This window comes from Oncorhynchus masou, chromosome 16, assembly GCF_036934945.1.
Source record: "Oncorhynchus masou masou isolate Uvic2021 chromosome 16, UVic_Omas_1.1, whole genome shotgun sequence".
Classification (NCBI taxonomy): Eukaryota; Metazoa; Chordata; class Actinopteri; order Salmoniformes; family Salmonidae; genus Oncorhynchus; species Oncorhynchus masou.
Window position 1 is genome coordinate 17,136,859 of NC_088227.1, and position 15,159 is coordinate 17,152,017.

The window sequence follows — 15,159 nt, forward strand, 5'->3', positions numbered from 1 at the left end:
CCTAGTTAAATAAAGGTTAAAAAAAAGAATAATAATAATACATCAAAAATGTGGGGGAAATCCCCCATGTTCCACTCACAGCAACATAGCTGTAGGAATGCAGGAATGTTATGGTGTCATAAATGTTGATAAGAGCAGTAGTTTGTCTCATTGCAAGTACAAATTTTTTATCTCCCAAGATGATTTTCATGGTTAGACAATCTATCGTTATTATGGGGACATTTAACATATCGTAAGTGAAGCCAGAAGAAACGTTTAAATCAATTTATGGCCAAAAATGTTTTTGCCAATACACTTTATGCCTTCGCTACTGTTCCCTAGACAAAAGCACGAAAACTACAGCTGCCTAAATCCCTAACAGTTCCCAAGAGCGTTGTCATCGGGAAGGTTGTGTATTATATTGAGTATGTCCTTGTTCTCTTCAGATGGTCCCAACGAGCTCTTCCTGAACTGTAGTCACTGTGACATTTTGGAGAAGTTCCTTTTTCATTTCTGAGAGCTCAGCAATCCTCTAACGGACCGTACAATGCACTCTCCAGGCAGACACCATTAGTCCCGGTATAGGAGATTCCATCTCTCTAGTACTGACCAGGGACAATGCTTGCCCTTGGGGTAGAATAATCAATCCAAGATAGTTTGCTGTTGCATTGTATTTTTGAAACACAGATGAAATTAATTCACTGCAGATCACAATCCTGATGTGAAAGGATACTTATGACCTAAGTGAAATTAGGCAAAAACCTTCACTTCATGCTCTTCTGCTATCACATAACCCCTCCCTGACAAATTGATGTCACAGAGCCATGTGCAGAAAATGGAATCCTGATAACCTCCGTGTTCAGGCCAGAGAGAAATGAGCTCTGTCCATGACTGACGTGGCAGTGCTGCTGATCGAGGTGAGATAAAATGATTGCTCAGTTTGATGAAATGACAGTATCACAGGCTCACGCAGGGAGATGAGGAAGGTGGCTTAGTAGCTTGATGCCACTCTCTAAAGACTCTCAGCAGCCGCAGTAGTTTACCAGCAGAAGCAATCGCCTTGACAATCCTGTCACAATCCTGTCACAATCCTGTCACACACGCTCCATGTGCTGCCTCGCCAAAGACGTTGATCACTTTGAGTAGGCTGGGGCTAGTCTGCGAGTGCTGTGAATGTCAGCACCGGGACAACAATGACAGATTTCACACCGGTCTGGTGTGAACCACAAGTCCACATATCCGGAGGGAACTACCACAGTACAGACAGACAGACGAGTCCAAAAGGTCAAAGCAGGGTCTCCATGCTGGAGGTCCTGGAGAAAATGTACCGTGTACATGACTGGAAGGCTTGAGAAATTGTTGTCTCCCACTTATTTTGTATCTTAACACTGTGACCTTTCAGGGCCAGCTACAGATCAGTGCGAAACAAATCAGACTGTCAAACAAATCCAAGGACGGAGCCAGTTCCCTCCAGTATGGCTTTTCAGAAGGCAGTCATTTCATCTGAGTCTGACAGAGCATGGCGTTGTCTGAAATGAAGGGTACAAGTCAGTTGTTTCATTGTAACAACAACATTTATAAGGTGTATGGCTCTTTCTGCAAATAGGCACGCTAACATGACAGGAGGCAATGAAACATGATGTCTGAATAGTCAATAGTGAAGACTCCCTGACATGTCTGCTCTAATGTGATAAATAGGAATAAATCATTGCGACTGAGAAATGTCTGACATGCACAAAGCACATGTCCCAGAGGCAACGAGTTCTCCAAGAAAGACCTCTACATTTCCATGATTTGATAAAAGGCTCAACAAGTATATCCCTTTAGATATACTGTAAATTAAAGTGATTGACCACAATGCAGAATATTCAGCCAATACTGTATGGATACATGTACGTTGACAGAGGAGTTGGTTACTTGAACCAACCATTCAAATGGAACGTCATGCTTTGCATAAGTAGTTTACAAGGTATGCCCAGTGGAGTGCAGTGATGATTGATTACACTTGCTCACAAACACAGGTGAACTCTCCACATCTTCTCATAACTTTCCTAAATGATCTACCAAAGCTTAGTAGCCTTAGTGTTTCATGTTTATTCTCTTCATCATGGTTGGTTGCCTATCCACAAATCCCATCAGTGTGTATTTCCTTAATGAGAGGAAGAGTGTATAGTGTCTTTGAAAGGAATCTAATTCATCAAAAAGGAAGCAGCAAATTAACCATGACTAACTTTATATCCATCTAAATCATAGGAAGAAATGTAAAGAGCACTGTATTATTACTCTGTGTGTGTGTGTGTGTGTGTGTGTGTGTGTGTGTGTGTGTGTGTGTGTGTGTGTGTGTGTGTGTGTGTGTGTGTGTGTGTGTGTGTGTGTGTGTGTGTGTGTGTGTGTGTGTGTGTGTGTGTGTGTGTGTGTGTGTGAGTGCATGTGTTTAACTAGCCCCCGCAAGAATAGTAATCGAGCAAAATTTGACCAACTGGGGACATTTTGTTGTCCCCACATGCTTCAAGATGTTCACCATTGTTCCTGTACCTAAGAAATCAAAGGTAACTGAACTAAATGACTATCGCCCTGTAGCACTCACTTCTGTCATCATGAAGTGCTTTTTATTTTATTTTTTATTTTATTTCACCTTTATTTAACCAGGTAGGCTAGTTGAGAACAAGTTCTGATTTACAACTGCGACCTGGCTAAGATTAAGCATAGCAGTGTGAACAGACAGCAACACAGAGTTGCACATGGAGTAAACAATAAACAAGTCAATAACACAGTAGTGCAAAAGGCATGAGGAGGTAGGCAAATAATTAAAATTTAGCAGATTAACACTGGAGTGATAAATTATCAGATGGTCATGTGCAGGTAGAGATACTGGTGTGCAAAGAGCAGAAAAGTAAATAAATAAAAACAGTATGGGGATGAGGTAGGTAAATTGGGTGGGCTATTTACCGATGGACTATGTACAGCTGCAGTGATCGGTTAGCTGCTCAGATAGCAGATTTTTAAAGTTGGTGAGGGAATTAATTAATTACAATTAATTTGCTGAATAGAGTATTGGAAGCCATTTTGTAGATGACATCGCCGAAGTCGAGGATCGGTTTTGAGAGACTAGTCAAGGATCATATCACCTCTAACTTACCTGACACCCTAGACCCACTTCAATTTCCTTACCGCCCCAACAGATCCACAGATGATACAATCGCCATAGCACTGCACTCTGAACTATCCCATCTGGACAAAAGGAATAGCTATAGCTCAGCATTCAACACCATTGTACCCTCCAAACTCATTAAGCTCGGGGCCCTGGGTCTGAACCCAGCCCTGTAAAACTGGGTCCTGGACTTTCTGACGGGACTCCCCCAGGTGGTAAAGGTAGGAAACAACAACTCCACTTCGCTGATCCTCAACACAGGGGCCCCACAAGGGTGCGTGCTCAGCCCCCTGCTGTACTCCCTGTTCACCCATGACTGCGTGGCCACGCACACCTCCAACTCAATCTTCAAGTTTGCAGACGACACAACAGTAGTAGGCCTGATTACCAACAATGACGAGACAGCCTACAGGGAGGAGGTGAGGGCCCTGGGAGTGTGGTGCTAGGAAAATAACCTCTCACTCAACGTCAACAAAACAAAGGAGCTGATCGTGGACTCAATTAAACAGCAGAGGGACCACCTCCCTATCCACATCGACAGGACCACAGTGAGAATGTGGAAAGCTTCAAGTTCCTCGGCGTACACATCACTGACAAACTGAAATGGTCCCAGCCAAACAGTGTGGTGAAGAAGGCGCAACAGTGCCTCTTCTACCTCAGGAGGCTGAAGAAATTTGTCTTGGCACCTAAATCCCTCACAAACCTTTACAGATGCACATTTGAGAGCATCCCGTAGGACTGTATCACCGCCTGGTATGGCAAGTCTGCCCAACACATCACCAGGGGCAAATGATCTGCCCTCCAGGACACCTACCTCACCCCATGTCACAGGAAAGCCAAAAAGATCATCAAGGACAACAACCACCTGAGCCACTGCCTGTTCACCTGCTATCATCCAGAAGGTGAGATCAGTACAGGTGCATCAAAGCTGGGACCGAGAGACTGAAAACAGGTTCTCAAGGCCATCAGACTATTATATAGCCATCAGTAGCACCTTAGAGGCTGCTGACCTACATTCGTGCCAAAAGTTTTGAGAATGACACAAATATTAATTTCCACTAAGTTTGCTGCTTCAGTGTCTTTAGATATTTTTTGTCAGATGTTACTATGGAATACTGAAGTATAATTACAAGTATTTCATAAGTGTCAAAGGCTTTTATTGACAATTACATGAAGTTGATGCAAAGAGTCAATATTTGCAGTGTCTCAGGATGCTTTACTGTTGGCATGACACAGGACTGTTGGTAGCGCTCACCTTGTCTTCTCCGGACAAGCTTTTATCCGGATGCCCCAAACAATCAGAAAGGGGATTCATGAGAAAAATGACTCTACCCCAGTCCTCAGCAGTCCAATCCCTGTGCCTTTTGCAGAATATCAGTCTGTCCCTGATGTTTTTCCTGGAGAGAAGTGGCCTCTGATGCCTTTTTTGGCACCAGGCCATCCTCCAAAATTCTTCAACTCACTGTGCGTGCAGATGCACTCACACCTGCCAGCTGCCATTCCTGAGCAAGCTCTGTACTGGTGGTGCCCCTATCCCGCAGCTGAATCAACTTTAGGAGACGGTCCTGGCGCTTGCTGGACTTTCTTGGGTGCCCTGAAGCCTCCTTCACAACATTTGAACCGCTCTCCTTGAAGTTCTTGATGATCCTTGCCTGTGAAGCCCTTTTTGTGCAAAGCAATGATGATGGCACGTGTTTCCTTGCAGGCATCCATGGTTGATAGAGGAAGAACAATGATTCCAAGCTTCACCCTCCTTTTGAAGCTTCCAGTCTGTTATTCGACCTCAATCAGCATTACGGAGTGATCTCCAGCCTTGTCCTCGTCAACACTCACACCTGTGTTAACGAGAGAATCACTGACATGATGTCAGCTGGTCCTTTTGTGGCAGGGCTGAAATGCAGTGGAAATGTTTTTTGGGGATTCAGTTAATTTGCATAGCAAAGAGGGACTTTGCAATTAGTTGCAATTCATCTGATCACTCTTCATAACATTCTGGAGTATATGCAAATTGCCATCATACAAACTGAGGCAGCAGACTTTGTGAAAATTAATATTTGTGTCATTCTCAAAACTTTTGGCCATGCCTGTATACACATAGACTTGAAATCACTGGTCACTTTAATAATGTTTACATGTTTTGCATTACTCATCTCATATGTATATATTGTATTCTATTATTTTCTACTGTATCTTAGTCTATGCCGCTCTGACATTGTTTGTCCGAATATTTATATATTCTTAATTCCCTTCCTTTTCTTTAGATTTGTGTGTATTGTTGTGAAATTGTTAGATATTACTTGTTAGATATTACTGCACTGTTGAAGCTAGAAACACAAGCATTTTGCTACATCCGCAATAACATCTGCTTAAACGTGTATGTGACCAATGAAATTTGATTTGATTTGGTTAGGTTTTCAGGTTAAGGTTAGGGTAAGAGTACGAGTTAGGGTTAGGTTTAGGGTTAGGGAAAATAGGGGATAGGGGAAATAGGATTTGGAATGGGACTAAATTGTGTGTCGCCACAAGGTTAGTTATACATGACTGTGTTTGTGTGTCTGTCTGTGGGTTGTGTGTGTGTAGGCTTGCATACTTGCACACTTGCGGCATAGAATGAAAACTCTCTCCCTTGGTGGAACCTTGTTAGAGAATAACAATAAAATGCAGTTCACAGTGCCAGTGATTTTGGTTGGCCCAAAGTTTAACAGTCCCCATGCCTCTCCTAATGAACCAACTAAACAACACATCTCTGGAACAAAATCCACAAGAGATGCCTCAGTCAGAGCAGGAGGTTACCTCATTAATCAACAGCAAGTTAAATGAGGATGTGTCCTATTTACAAATCACCACAATCAACGATTGGCTGGCTGTGGCTCCAAACCACAAGACCTACAGTACAGTATGTCTGATTCGGAATCCGAGATCACAAAGTAGCAAGCCATCCAAACCCTGGATCAAACACTTTCACCTGGTACACTTAAATCAAATCAAATGAAAGTGTATTTGCCAGGTGCGCCGAATACAACAGGTATAAACCTTACAGTGAAATGCTTACTTACAGGCTCTAACCAATGGTGCCAAAAAAGGCGTGTGTGTGTGTGTGTGTGTGTGTGTGTGTGTGTGTGTGTGTGTGTGTGTGTGTGTGTGTGTGTGTGTGTGTGTGTGGGTGGGTGGGTGGGTGGGTGGGTGGGTGGGTGGGTAGGTAGGTAGGTAGGTAGGTAGGTAGGTAAGTAAAGAAATAAAACAACAGTAGAAAGACATTTGAAAAAGAGTAGCAAGGCTATATACAGACACCTGTTAGTCAGGCTTATTGAGGTAGTATGTACATGTAGGTATCGTTAAAGTGACTATGCATATAAGATAAACAGAGAGTAGCAGCAGCATAAAAGAGGGGTTGGGGGGGGCACACAATGCAAATAGTCTGGGTAACCATTAGCTACCTGTTCAGGAGTCTTATGGCTTGGGGATAAAAACTGTTGAGAAGCCTTTTTGTCCTAGACTTGGAACTCCGGTACCGCTTGCCATGCGGTAGTAGAGAGAACAGTCTATGACTGGGGTGGCTGGGGTCTGACAATTTTTAGGGTCTTCCTCTGACACCACCTGGTGTAGAGGTCCTGGATGGCAGGCAGCCTCTGATTGAGAACCATATCAGGCCAAACACAGAAACAGACAAACTAGACACACAACATAGAATGCCCACTCAGATCACACCCTGACCAAACAAAACATATAAACATACAAAGCAAACTATGGTCAGGGTGTGACAGTACCCCCCCCCCAAGGTGCGGACTCCGGCCGCAAAACCTGAACCTATTGGGGAGGGTCTGGGTGGGCATCTGTCTGCGGTGGCGGCTCTGGTGCTGGACGTGTCCCCAACTTCACCATAGTCTTTGTCCGCCACCTTGTCCGCTTCCTTGGCCTCCTAACTACGGCGACCCTACTATATAACCCCACTGGACAGAGGGGCAGCTCGGGACAGAGGGGAGGCTCGGGACAGAGGGGCAGCTCGGGACAGAGGGGCAGCTCGGGACAGAAGGGCAGCTCGGGACAGAAGGGATCTTCAGACTCCAGCAGCACCGGACAGGCGGGAGACTCCGGCAGCACCGGACAGGCGGGAGACTCCGGCAGCAGCGCCGGACAGGCGGGAGACTCCAGCAGCAGCGCGGGACAGGCGGGAGACTCCGGCAGCACAGGAGAGGAGGAAGGCTCTGGCAGATCCTGGCTGGCTGGCGGTTCTGGCAGATCCTGGCTGACTGGCGGATCTGGAAGAGTCTGGCTGACTGGCGGATCTGGAAGAGTCTGGCTGACTGGCGGATCTGGAAGAGTCTGGCTGACTGGCGGATCCTGGCAGACTGACGGCTCTGGCTGCTCCATGCTGACTGGCAGCTCTGGCTGCTCTGTGCTGACTGGCGGCTCTGGCTGCTCCATGCTGACTGACGGCTCTGGCTGATCCATGCTGACTGACGGCTCTGGCTGCTCCATGCAGACTGGCAGCTCTGGCGGCTTCTTGCAGACTGGCAGCTCTGGCGACTTCTTGCAGACTGGCAGCTCTGGCGGCTTCTTGCAGACTGGCAGCTCTGGCTGCTCCATGCAGATTGGCAGCTCTGGCAGCTCCTTGCAGACTGGCAGCTCCTTGCAGACTGGCAGCTCTGGCTGCTCCATGCAGACTGGCAGCTCTGGCTGCTCCATGCAGACTAGCAGCTCTGGCTGCTCCATGCAGACTGGCAGCTCTGGCTGCTCCATGCAGACTGGCAGCTCTGGCTGCTCCATGCAGACTGGCAGCTCTGGCTGCTCCATGCAGACTGGCAGCTCTGGCTGCTCCATGCAGACTGGCAGCTCTGGCAGCGCTGAACAGGAAGGAGACTCCAGCAGACTGTAGAGGAGGAAGGCTCTGGCAGCGCTAAATAGGCGGGAGACTCCGGCAGCGCAGGAGAGGAGGAAGGCTCTGGCAGCGCTGGAGAGGCGAGGCGCACTGTAGGCCTGATGCGTGGTGCTGGCACTGGTGGTACTGGGCCGAGGTCACGCACAGGAAGCCTGGTGCGGGGAGCTGCTACCGGAGGCCTGGTGCGTGGAGGTGGTACTGGGTAGACCGGACCATGCAGGTGCACTGGAGCTCTTGAGCACCAAGCCTGCCCAACCTTACCTGGTTGAATACTCACGGTCGCTCTGCCAGTGCGGCGAGGTGGAATAGCCCACACTGGGCTATGCAGGCGAACCGGGGACACCGTGCGCAAGGCTGGTGCCATGTAAGCCGGCCCAAGGAGATGCACTGGAGACCAGATGCGTAGAGCCATGCTTCATGGCATTTGGCTCGACGCTCACTCTAGCCCGGCCGATACACAGAGCTGGAATATACCGCACCGGGCTATGCACCCGCACTGGGGACACCGTGCGCACCACAGCATAACACGGTGCCTGCCCGGTCTCTCTAGCCCCCCGGTAACCACAGGAAGTTGGCGTAGGTCTCTTACCTAGTGTCGCCCTACTCCCTGTCAGCCCCCCCCAATAAATTTTTGGGGCTGACTCTCGGGCTTCCATCCGCGTCACTGTGCTGCCTCCTCATACCAGCGCCTCTCAGCTTTCTCCACCTCCAGCTCTTCTTTGGGGCGGCGATATTCTCCTGGCTGTGCCCAGGGTCCTTTACCGTCCAGTTCGTCCTCCCATGTCCATTCCTCTTTGAGCTGCACCTTGGGACAGCTACACTCCCCTGGTTTAGCCCAGGGTCCTCTCCCGTCGAGGATTTCTTCCCAAGTCCAGAAGTCCTTATTACGCTGCTCCTGCTGCTGCCCGTTACCACGCCGCTTGGTCCTGTTGTGGTGGGTGATTCTGTCATGGTTTTCTGTAGGTGATAGAGAGTCGGACCAAAATGCGGCGTGTCTATTGCGATCCATGTTTAATAACACTGAAGAAACACGAATCAATACAAAAAACAATAAACGTAATGAAAACCAAAACAGCCTAATACTGGTGCAAACTAACACACGACAGACCTAAGGACAAAAGGACAATCACCCACAAAACCCAACACCAAACAGGCTACCTAAATATGGTTCCCAATCAGAGACAATGACTAACACCTGCCTCTGATTGAGAACCATATCAGGCCAAACACAGAAACAGACAAACTAGACACACAACATAGAATGCCCACTTAGATCACACCCTGACCAAACAAAACATATAAACATACAAAGCAAACTATGGTCAGGGTGTGACAGTATTATAAATTGTATTTCAATGTTTAAGGACTCTTGGGAGATTAGTCCAAATGGGGACTAAAAGATACAAATCAAATCAAATCTGTGGATCTGTTTGGGCGGTATGCAAATTGGAGTGGGTCTAGGGTTTCTGGGATAATGGTGTTGATGTGAGCCATTACCAGCCGTTCAAAGCACTTCATGGCTACGGATGTGAGTGCTACGGGTCTGTAGTCATTTAGGCAGGTTGCCTTTGTGTTCTTCGGCACAGGGACTATGGTCGTCTGCTTGAAGCATGTTGGTATTAGAGACTGAATCAGGGACATGTTGAAAATGTCAGTGAAGACACCTGCCAGTTGGTCAGCACATGCCCGGAGCACACATCCTGGGAATCTTTCTGGCCCCGCAGCCTTGTGTATGTTGACCTGTTTAAAGGCCTTACTCACGTTGGCTACGGAGAGCGTGATCACACAGTCCTCCGGAACAGCTGATGCCCTCATGCATGACTCAGTGTTGCTTGCCTCGAAGTGAGCATAGAAGTGATTTAGCTCGTCTGGTAGGCTCGTGTCACTGGGTAGCTCGCGGCTGTGCTTCCCTTTGTAGTCTGTAATAGTTTGCAAGCCCAGCCACATCCGACGAGCGTCGGAGCCAGTGTGGTATGATTCAATCTTAGCCCTGTATTGACGCTTTACCTGTTTGATGGTTCGTCGCAGGGCATAGCGGGATTTCCCGCACCTTGAAAGCGGCAGCTCTACCCTTTAGCTCAGTGCGAATGTTGCCTATAATCCATGGCTTCTGGTTGGGGTATGTACGTACAGTCACTGTGGGGTCGAGGTCCTCAATGCACTTATTGATAAAGCCAGTGACTGATGTGGTGTATTCCTCAATGTCATCGGAAGAATGCCGCAACATGTTCCAATCTGTGATACCAAAGCAGTCCTGTAGTTTAGCATCTACTTCATCTGACCATTTTTTTATAGACCAAGTCACTGGTGCTTCCTGCTTTAATTTTTGCTTAGGAATCAGTAGGATAGAGTTGTGGTCGGATTTACCAAATGGAGGGCGAGGGAGAGCTTTGTACGCGTCTCTGTGTGTGGAGTACAGGTGATCTAGAATTTTTTTCCCCTCTGGTTGCACATTTAACATGTTGATAGAGATTTGGTAGAACTGATTTAAGTTTCCCTGCATTAAAGTCTCCGGCCACTAGGAGCGCGGCCTCTGGGTGAGTGCTTTCCTGTTTGCTTATTTCCTTATACAGCTGACTGAGTGCGGTCTTAGTGCCAGCATCTGTCTGTGGTTGTAAATAAACAGCCACGACAAGTATAGCTGAGAACTCTCTAGGCAAGTAGTGTGGCCTGCAGTTTATCACAACATACTCAACTTCAGGCGAGCAAAATCTAGACACTTCATTAGATTTCGTGCACCAGCTGTTGTTTACAAATATGCACAGGCCCCCCCCCCCTCGTCTTACCGGAGTGTGCTGTTCTATCCTGCCGGTGCAGATTGTATCCTTCTAGCTGAATATCCATGTCATCATTCAGCCACGATTCCATGAAGCATAGGATATTACAGTTTTTGATGTCCCGTTGGTGGGATATTCGTGATCTTACCTCGTCTAGTTTATTGTCCAATGATTTGCACGTTGGCGAGTAATATTGACGGTAACGGCAGTTTTCCTACTTGCCTTCTGGAGGTCCGGACGAGGCATCCGGCTCTTCGTCCTCTCCGTCGATTCCTTTTGCGAATGATTGGGATGTCTGCCCTGTGGGTTGTTTGGAGAATATCATGTGAGTCCTGCTTGCTGCTGTTGTTGTTGTTGAAGAAATCTTTGTTTAATCCGAGGTGAGTGATCGCTGTCCTGATATCCAGAAGCTATTTTCTGCCGTAAGATACGGTTGCAGAAACGTTATGTACAAAATAATTTACAACTATCGCGAAAACCCCCCACATAATAGCACAATTGGTTAGGAGACCGTAAAATCTTGTAACTTAAGGACTGTTTCATGCTCTACTGTCACACTCGCTATCCTCAAACTCCCTGTCATAAATCAACCAAGGCGCAGCGTGCATGTAGTTCCACATCTTTTAATGAAAGTGAAACAACCAAAAAACAAACAGGTGAACAGCAAAGAACGTGCCGCAACCGAGGTGCACACAAACACACTCGGAAAAATAATTACCCACAACACACAGGTGGGAAAAGGACAGCTGACAGCTGCCTCTGATTGGGAACCATACCACGCCAAACACATAGAAATAGAAAACATAGAAAAAACACATAGAATGCCCACCCCAACTCACGCCCTGACCAAACCAAAATAGAGACATAAAAAAGGAACTAAGGTCAGGACGTGACATTTACAACTAGGGTATTGATGTTTTTCCATATCTCTATGCCTCTTATTGACAAATTTCCAATTCCACCATTATGTCTCTCCCAGTCCTTTTAGTTGTTTCCCTTCACAGACAGGATTCACAGAGACAGTGGGTAAAAAGTCAGGGAGAATTCTGTGTGAGCGTTTAGGCTGTATTGATTTGAAGAAACCTACCCATGTGTCTCAAATGTCCCAGGTCTGTGTTGTTAACCTTCATGGAATATACACGGCGATGATGTTGTAGCAAAGCAGCTAAGTGAGAGTTTTAAAGGACACTTGATTTATGGCAGAAAAGCCACAACACAACACTAAACAACACATGAATTGCATTATAATGGTGACAAACGGTGCCCACAAACTGTTAGGCACTACATAAAGCTGTCCAAGCAGCAGTCTCAACATCCGTACCAAAACACTTTACCACTAATACACCTGGCCATCAGCGGAGCCTTCTCTGGCAGTGAAACAGTTAATTCAGCTTCATTTACTGCCTTTAAAAAAATCATTGCTGATATAGGAGACTTGCTTAAACAAATGTGGTTTCTACTGACAATTGAGATGTACAAACTATAGCATAATCCATCATTTCGATTTAGACAATGAGCGAGCTAAGACGGACATAGTCAACTATTTGTTCAGCACTTTTGAAATGTACAGCGACAGAATTCAGAACATGGGCCATTCTTACAGTATTCTCCCTGTACACCAAGTGAGAAGTGTAGGACAAATAAAGGGTCCGTAGGAGAAGAAAAAGGGGGCATATATAATCAGACAATGAAAGCTCTTACAATATTTGATGATTACATTTCTCTAAAACAGGCTATAGGCTACATGTGCACCACCAAGTCAGAACAGTAAGTGAAATTAAGAGGGGAAAATAGATCAAATGATTAGGGTGAGGCACATGGGCTACTAACAGCTTACTACACAACATACACTTTCTTAGCTACAGTATACATATCTCCCTGGCATGTTACATCATTTATGCAGCAGCATACAATACATTTATGGACTCATAGTGTTGTGCTGTGCTCACTTGAACAGGAAGGTGGGGTGGCGGTCCTTTGCGGGCAAAGTTTGTCATCAAACTTTGTCACCAAAGTCTGACATTTTCTGGATTTATGGTGCTTTCAAGACAACTGGGAACTCAGGTTGCATCATGATGACGTCAGTGATCTTCAGGTCAGAGCTCAAGAAAGAGGCCAGAGTTCCTGATTTACAATTCCGAGTTGGATGACAGTCTAAGCCAACCCTGTCTGTTTTTCAACATAGTTACGCACACGTCGGTTTTGTTGCTGAACAACCAACCCATCTAAACTCAGCAAAAAAATACATGTTCTCTCACTGTCAACTGCGTTTATTTTCAGCAAACTTAACATGTGTAAATATTTGTAGGAACATAACAAGATTCAAAACTTATTTTCCCAGTCTGAACTTGTTTTTTTCCCCAAGTTCCCAGTTGTCTTGAACTCACTGAAGTCAGATTTCCCAGTTCTGAGTTTCCAGTTGTTTTGAGTGCGGAAAAAGTTGTGCTGGATTGACAGCATGGCCAATGTTGAATGCTTATCCTTTTAGGCTTGTAAAAGAGACCCTTAAACCCAGACTTGGACCACACACCCACTCCACTGAATAACAGGCTAAAAATTGAAAAGGATTTGCCAGTAGATTGTCGTCTTGATTCATGATGATGACTACTTGTGTACCTTTCTAGCTAAGATTTTGAAAGTATGATGTTGACATGATAAGTCCAATCAAAGCTAATGTAGATATAACTTGAGTTTACACCATTTTATCTGTGGCCAATGACCTTGAGCCTTTTTGGATGGACACTTCTAATGTAACTCAACAGCAGCTTCAAGGGGTTCAAATTTTCGAACTCTACCCTTAGATTTGGCGGTAATGTAGTGTCCCCATGAGTGACAGAATGATGAGCCAATCACGATGCAACTAGAGAACATTACCAACCCCAGCACTCTGTATTTTCCCCTGGCTGCCCCACCACCATAGAAAGCACTGAGCCAGGCTGAAACACCTGCATTTTGGAGCTGCCTTACTCAATAAAGCAAAAAAGAGACCAAGTTTGTATGCAGCTTTATATGTATTTTTTAAAACATTGTTTGCAAACTAAAATGCGACATGTATTAATACCAAAATAACATGCAAAACAGGCACCTGCCCCACCTGCCCTGAATGACGGGTTGTCACTGTACAGTATATAATCCAATCTTAATGATGTGTCAGATATTTGAATCAGCTGTGTAGCGCTAGAGCAAAAAACTAAACATGCTCTAAGGTCGGGCCCCAGAACAGAGTTAGCCTTACCTAAAGCAGGGTTTCCCTAACGTGTGTTTGCTCTCTGTCTTGGCCGCAAGCATAAGAGAAATATAGAGTATATAAGAGTATAAGAAATCAGACAGAAGAATCAGAATTAGAGGAAGGACTATGAACTGAACTGTGGTTTGAGTGGGATCTTCAATCTGCTTCAGGATTCCCTTCCTATGTGCAGGGATTTAAGACCAGCGCAGTAGAAATGTTCCAAAAGGTGCTCCAGGCATGCAGACAGCAAGCAGGATTGACGACCAGATTTGTCCTCCTCACACACACACATCCCATTATGAATGTGTTCTTGCAACACACACACACACACACACACACACACACACACACACACACACACACACACACACACACACACACACACACACACACACACACACACACACACACACACACACACACACACACACACACACACACACACACACATACGCAAACAAACATTCAGCATTATTTGTTGAATGTTTTGATTAACACTCTATTGAAATGTAGTGCACGTGTCACCTGACTCTGATCCCATCGCAGCTATACCCCCCCAAAATCAGCGCATCATTGAAAGCGATGGGAGAGATTGAAAACGAACGGAACTGACGTCATTGACAGTAACGTAAACTGTTGAAGTCATCCTTGGTAACAGAGTCTTCAGCAATACAGCAACCACTCTGTCTGTCAGAGAGCAACATACACACACACACACACACAAAAGAGCTGATACAAGCTAGCTATGCATTGAAGAAACCCCTTTACGGACCGGCTTTCTCCGGTGCAAAATACCGGGTTCAACGTGAGTAACATCAATTCAACAAGATTTTCATTTGAGCAAATACCCGTGCCATGGTGACTCCTTGCTTGTCAAATACAAAGCGAAGAATTTCAAGAATTTGAGTGGTCAAAGGAACGCTACTGCCACACTTAACGTTAGCTGACGTTGGCTAGCTTATGCTGAGGATCCCTTCATGAAACACACGGCAACATTTCTTTGATGAAGACGGTAGGCAGTGTTAATTGCGTTTTGCTGTACTAGATTTTCACGTGTTATTAAAACGTTATGCTAACAGCAACTGTATTGCATTTGTTTTGACCTGCAGAAAATGACAGACATTGATATTATCAAGCAGTATGT

At 45.8% G+C, this 15,159-nt stretch overlaps 1 protein-coding gene across 3 annotated transcripts in view; it reads left to right on the forward strand.

Moving 5' to 3' along the window:
• Positions 1–14,699: 14,699 nt before the first annotated feature.
• fam184ab (family with sequence similarity 184 member Ab) overlaps positions 14,700–15,159 on the forward strand; it is a 148,773-nt gene continuing 148,313 nt past the window's right edge. For 2 of the 3 annotated variants that reach the window (XM_064990961.1, XM_064990963.1), the window contains exon 1: positions 14,701–15,027. The gene's annotated coding sequence lies outside the window, so the exon portion shown is untranslated. Of the gene's footprint in view, positions 15,028–15,159 lie in introns of all 3 variants that reach the window. The other variant, XM_064990964.1, reaches the window with a different exon arrangement.